This window comes from Oxyura jamaicensis, chromosome 7 (assembly GCF_011077185.1).
Source record: "Oxyura jamaicensis isolate SHBP4307 breed ruddy duck chromosome 7, BPBGC_Ojam_1.0, whole genome shotgun sequence".
Lineage (NCBI taxonomy): Eukaryota > Metazoa > Chordata > Aves > Anseriformes > Anatidae > Oxyura > Oxyura jamaicensis.
This window is the reverse complement of record NC_048899.1, coordinates 34376158-34383263: the sequence shown is the minus strand read 5'-3', so window position 1 is coordinate 34383263 and position 7106 is coordinate 34376158. Positions and strand designations below refer to the sequence as shown.

Sequence of the window (7106 nt, the reverse complement as noted above, 5' to 3'; positions counted from 1 at the left end):
AAAAAAAAAAAAAAAATGTTTTCTAGCTCTTGCGTTCAAGAAGAATAAGTTATAAACAGATAACGAACAGTTTGTGAAATGCTGAACTGGGGAGACTACAGCAATAGCTATGAGAGCTGTAAACATTCCCATTAATCTCAGAACTAACTTCCATGCTTTTTGTAGTGAGCACAGGACAGTTTAATGGTCCTTACCTGCTCACCTAAGCAGTAGTTGCTCAGACGTATCCTGTCTGCAGGCTGAATTCCTGCTGACAGTTTATTTTTCTGACAGGTTAAGCAAGGCTCCCTACTCTTCACATTATTCCACATTCTGGTATCCTGCTATTTAGTTTTCATACAATTATCCTCTTACTCTTCTTTCTGGATCTTTCAAGGGAAAGAAGGAAATGGTGGAAATGTTTCTTAGTCCACACCTAAATGCAGTGGTCAAATCTTTTTCAGTTTTCTCTTTCAATCTGAATGTTTTAGATTTTTTTTCTCTCAGAAAATGTCCTCATACCTGTACAGTTGAGAAGATACCTGCAAAATTCCAATTTCACAGTCTTTGGTGTCCTTTGCCTTGGTCTCCAGCCTATAAGTTTCTGTTGCTTGAGTGGGTGGAATCACCTTCAACTGCTTTTATATTCACAGAGTTGATCACTCCCCCAGAAGATAACGTGAATCTGGAGAAGCAATTTGTCACAAAGCCATAGGTGGTAGTAGTACAGAGCAGCTTCACTACTAACAACACTGCTGCCAGTTTTAGACAGCTGAATGCATTCATGACTTCTTAAGGAGCATGTCTGACTCCTTAAGTATTACAGTGAATGTGTTAGGAATCAAGCATTACTGGACATTCTGTAGACTGTTAGGCCTGCGAGTTTTACAGTGATTTTGGAATAAAAGTTCATAAAATTTTGGTAGCAGTTAAATGTCTGAGGCAAACTCCATAAGTGACTGTGACTTTATGTAAACCTGTTATAATACTTTTAAGGACATGGATCTTACAGATGACATGTAAGGGATTCAAGTGAGAGAAAACTTTTGCTTTGAGAGGAAGATCCTGAAGTATTTAAATTGTGTGGGAGGAAGATTTTCTCATTAGCTAATACTGTTTGTCACTTTCTGGTATCAGGTTCTTCTCACAAAATACAATTATCAAACCAAGTTGTACAAAAGTTTCTGTGTATTAAAAAAAAAAAAAAAAAAAAAAGTGATAGAATCCTTGGCATCTGAAGTAAATCAAACATGCCTGTAGATGTTCTAAAAGGTGCTTTGAGAATTTTGTAGAGCTACTTCATAATGATCAATTTGTATTGAATCAGAATATTTTTCCTGCTTCTCACAGAACAAACTTCCAAATCAATTTTTCATGTCTTCATGTTTCAGCACAAGACAAGAAACATTTCTGGAAAATAACATTTAACCATTGTAAATGAATTGCCTTAATAAGGGAAACCTGGGGAAGTTCAGTGGCTGGGGTTTAGAGGAAGCAAAGCTTAGTGATCCTTTCTAGCTTTTTGATACAAGAATCTGCAATCTCTGTCAATGAGCACTCAAATAAGAAAGACCTGTTTCATAGCTTGTGATAACTGTATTTCTTGAAGATGTATTGTTCACATGGATTTCATGGTCTATTTTTCCTCTGTCATTCGGAGACACTTTTTATTGTCAAAGTTAACTAATGGATGCTTGAGCTTACTCTAGCCTTTGTATTTTCATATGTAGAAGAAGGATAAAGGCACAGATGTGGTGAGCATAAAATACATACTGATGCAGCAGATAAAGTCTAAATGGGAATCATGTGAGCAATGCAATCTGAAGTGCTAGTTGTTGTGAGCTAAGTAGCATAAGCTAAGTATTTTTTCACCTTTGAGGATAGAGATAGTTTGCTCTGAGGTTTTTTGTTTGTTTGTTTGTTTTTTTGTTTTCTGAAAATATGTTTTTTCAATCTTAAATGACCTGGTATGGGAAGTATCAGAAAATGACAGAGACACTTCACAATATCCACCAAATAAGTCTCATGTTAGAATGGATAGATATGAATATACATCATAAAGAGATATTTTTCGTATGAGATAGAACACAGAAAACTGCAAAGTCTGTGCTAGAAACTTACAGAAACTGAACAATTTGGGGCTAATTTTTGACACCGTGTCTGTTATACTAACGACTGTTTTTGCATGCAACTGCAGTTTTTGTGTATTTTGGAAATGTAGATCATAATGGTAATACTTTTTACAACAGGTATTTTTATTTCTTTCTTAACAGTCTTAAAGATTTTTTGGGAAAAGAGAACATCTGCTGCTTTCCTCTTGTAAAATTCCTCAGTATTTCAACAGAAAAGGGGGCTTTTATAACTGTCGAGAGTCCTAGTAAGAACTTTGAAAACATGCTAACTAGGCCAGAAATCTTACCCTACATGGGAGCTCTTCTTGGTGCTAGGGGCAGCAATGACCTTGCTTATCTATTTGAAGTTCAATGTGTGATTATGTAAACTGTCTTTAGAGCTTAGCCAATTTAGCACTGCAGCATTCACAAACGTTATGCACAGTAAATGATTAAGCAAGCATTGAGGCATTAATCTGGCTAAGCACTAAGCTGGTTTACTTCTGTGAGCTTTAAAAAATAAATAAATAAGAATTTGTCAATCTTAACAGCTGCCTTTGGTCCCCATTGCCCAGAGGATACACAAACTTTGCAGTTCACTAGCTATCAGATTGCCTCACACAAGCAATCCTTCGTCCTATCCTTCAGGGTACCTACCATTTGCCCATTTCCCTCTTTGAAGATGAGAATTCGAAAATACAAAAATGGAATCTGATAGTCCAGTTTAGGAAGTACAGAAACTCCTCTGAGCTAAGTTGAGAATTTAACTGTGCCAAATTCATTGATGTTTTACACTCTAAAAACAAAAGTTTTTAGGTCACTTTATTGCTTCATCTTACAGGGGCATGGACATGAAGCAATGAAAATGTGCTAAGCCTTTAAACGAACTGTGTATTTGGAAATTACTTTGTTAGCTGTAATATTATCAGACAGAACCTTTTCTATATTAAGTTGAAAAATCCTTGTCTTCAGAATTGGTTTCTACCTGAGTGTTTGCAAACTTTAAAATTGTTCTAAATACGTGCCAGTTTTACAGTATTAAGTAAAAATCTTTGGTGGATGCTAACCTTTTTTTTTTTTTTTCCTTTTTTTTTTTCCTTTTTTTTTTTTTTTAATTTTTAGCATCTGTAATTTCAAGAATTACTAATCTGGGGGGCTTTGTAGGTAGAAATAGAACATTTGTGTCTACATCTAAACTCTGCCACCTGTATTATACCAGAGTAAATCCATTTGTCTATGGAGCTGTCCTAACAGATTACAGAAATCAATTCCCTTCAGATTTAAACTGCAGTTAAATTGATGAAAAGTTATAAAAATGTGAAAAGATTTTTTTTAACAGTAGATAAACTGTAGTTCTGATATTGGAAGTTTCCTTCCAGCTTTTGTGGCATCTATGGAATTGCTTGTTATAACCACATCTGATGTTAATTGTATCTGTTGTTAGCACAAACTCAATAATTGCTTGACCTCTACTATTAAGTTCTAGAGTCATAGTTTTCATAATTGTTTAGATAAAAATTTCCAATTCATATGTCTTCCTAAATCTGATTATTTTATTGTATTGTGTTCTATATCTTTTAAAGAATAATATTCAGGAAAAATATACAGGTTCTCCTACATTAAAGTCACTTCACACAGTTATATTACTCTGAGGTTCCACAGTCTCTGGTTTATGAAGCCCAGTTATGAAGATTGCCAATGGGTTGGTTTCTATATCTTCCATTGCTCCTGTAATAATATGCCAAAATTTCATTAGATAATAGGCCTCTGAAAATATTTTTTTCTACATACTCATTAAAATTGTAATGGACGTTTACTGGTGAAGTCAGTGAAGTTTCCATATGTGCTGGACATACTGCATCACAAATTTTAAGGGATTAGCATTAATTTCCATGCAGTTATTGCTGTCAGAAAGCAACTAGAGCAGAGAACATAAAACTCAGTTTTTCTTATGTCACAGTGTCTCTCCTTGTTGATATCAAAGCAATCAAAAAGGGGAGGCAGCCATCTGTTCTCAGTGAAGAAAGGTGAAGAATGTTGAACAGCTCATTTACATGTGGTAGAAGATAAATGAGATAAACAAAAGGGGCTTAGCAGTTTATGTACTCAAAGTTAGATGACGGCAGGGGAGAATCTGGGCAGGAGCATGGGGGAAGCAAAGGTGATGGAAGGAACAGCTTGAGAGGCAGAGTGGGGATGAATATTGAAACTGCAGTAATACATGGGTCTCCAGGTGTTGAAAGCGGTAGGCACATAAGTGGTCTCTAAATCTGAAAATTGAAACTCATTAGCACATTGTGTCTTTCTGCTCTAATTGTGACTAGTATGTATCTGAGAATGATTTAAGCACTGTTGAGAGCATACTACTCTGTACTTTACTACTAAAGGGTAGCAGTGGCATGTAAATAACTGCTCATATCAAAATCAAAGCTTCATAGTCACAAAACTTAGGTCTTTTAGAGCCATAAATGATGCAAGGTCCAGACTTTGATCAAGTTTCTATTGAGCATCACTCATCACTTCATGAAATCTCGACTTTAACAGAGAAGCCCATTAAAATTATGAAGTTACTCAAGGGTTAAAAAATTCTCAGACCAAATGAGTTGTTTATAGTACTGTTTCATTATTTTCTTTAGATCAGTATTTGGCTAGGACGACTTCCTGCTCAGCAGTCGGAATCATCATGCCATCACTCCTTTCACGGCTTTAGGGTTCAGTGTGTATACGCTTGGCCACATGGTTCCCATGGAATGGTCCTGCTATCCTGTACACCTCCTACACGCAGGTGTAGCTGAGCTCAGGAGTGAACTTGTGAGTCCATTTACGTACAGAATTGTTTCTAAGTTCCTTCATTAAAATATATGAGCTCGGCTCTATACTCGGTTGGAAAAGCAGTTCTTCTCAAAGAGAAAGCTTCCACGCTAAGTGGCTGGTAAGGATGTGTACTCATTTAGCAGCACTGATGAAAAGAAAGTGTTTTGTTTTGCGGGAGCTTCAGTTTCTCAGCCTACATGTCAAATATTTAAACTGAACTACTCTCAAGAGACTCAGATTGCTTCATTGTTGATAGGATGCAGCATCCATTCTTATTTCATGATCAGTTATTCTAGAGAATGTAGAGGTCAGAAATAACAGCAGCAAAATAGAACCCTAACATGAGAGTGATTAAGTCCCTGACAGTTTCATCTTTTGACCTGTGTGCAAAATCCAGATTTTAGAAACAGAAACACTGTGTCATGCTTCTTTTAAAGAACATAAATAGATTATATAATACCTGCTACATTGTATTGTCTATTCTGGTTTTGATTTTAAGATATTTTGTGGAAGACAAATTTCTAAACATGGTGCTTACAGAATTATCTTTAGAAAAAGGTCAAGGTAAGATCTACTTTCAGTCAGTTGTTTTCTGAAGCGCAGTGCTCTGACTGTAGTAGTTAGCATCTTACGCTACACATTTTACTTAGCTTCCCTATTGATAAATTATGATAAGAGAATTGAAACAGTATGTTATTCTCCTGAATATTTTTTAGATCATGAATATGAAGTTTCATCTGGATTCTGATGTATGCATAATCCATTGAAGCTAAGATGAGTTGTGTACTTGGATTTCTGAATGGATTCTGTGTCATTATGACAACCTTCAGATATACATAGAAAGGAAAGTAAGCATTTGCCCATATATCTGTACTCAGGATATGACATTTATTTGTAGTTTACTGGGTGGCCAAAGAGAGGATGAATGCTACAGGTATTTTTCATTACTGGGGAGTATTACAGAAGACCAAATCAAGATCATTGTCTCAAGTAAATCCTCCTTATGTGAATTAAGGCTTTTACAGGCACACTTATTCTGATTTTAATCCTAACTGTGATCACAATAAGAAAACACAGACAAAGGAAACAGCATTTTTTTATTATTATTATTTTTATTTATTTATTTTTATTTTTAATTTAGAAAGGCTAGAGTGGTGTCTTTGACATCTTTAATTTGATGTCAAAAGTAACAGAAAGGGTCATAATTTATATGAACAGATATGTTTTCAGAACTCAAGTAAAAGTAAGATAAATGGCTTTGTGAATAGCTTCAGGGTTTTTACAGCGCAGGGTTTTACAAGTAGCAACTTCTCTTTCTGCAGGTCCTTCCAGCTTCTTCTGTCAGTCTGGTCTGCATTTCTCATTAGAAACTATCCTTTAAGATCTGTGGGGAATTTTCTGCAGTTTTGCAGATGAACCTAAATTTCCTGCTTGTCTTTTAGTTTGTTTTTGTTTTGTTTTGTTTTGCAGTGACACAACCACACGACTCAGAGGCTACAAGAAAACTTTCAATAGCAAATGCTATTGAATAAATAAATATTGAATAAATAAAATAAATATTGAATAAAGCATATCCATACAATTTAAAAAATGCTGAGTATGTTGTACCTAAGTTTTTTGTACCTAAGTCATATGAAGATGGCACAATGGATTGTGCCCAGATGTACTCAAAATCCCATGCTAAATATTATAGCACAGTAATAGCAGAGTTGAATGAATTAAATTTAATGAAGTAACTACATGAGGGGAGAGGCCACAGAGCGGTCCAATTCTTCAGGGATCTGCTGAAATACTGTGTAGTGATTCAAACCAAAAGATGTTTCTTCCATATAGCATGTGTGTATACAGATTTTGATTAACTCATATATCAGAATTGTAATTTCCTTATTCCAACTGAAATGAATGTGTAAATTCTATGCTTCCTTAATTAATTACAGTAATGTGTCTGTAAGAGTAGGGTAGGGTAATTAGTATTCCCAATTAATAATTATGCTAAGGCATTTTATAGATCATTCACTTTTTTATTTAAAATTAGTGATGCATGCCAATTCTGGAACAGTATTAAACTGAACTCAGCATTATTAAAGATGTGTGCAAAGCTTAAAGAATCTCTCAAGAAGATTCAAGGAAAATCTTCAGTAAGTAAAAAATCTTGTGTTAAGTGAACAAACATTTAAAAAATAGTAATGACTAGCATTTGAC

At 35.0% G+C, this 7106-nt stretch overlaps 1 protein-coding gene across 1 annotated transcript in view; it reads left to right on the top strand.

The window, feature by feature from the left end:
• LRP1B (LDL receptor related protein 1B) overlaps positions 1 to 7106 on the top strand; it is a 674736-nt gene that overhangs the window by 576637 nt on the left and 90993 nt on the right. The gene's annotated exons all lie outside the window — the stretch shown is intronic.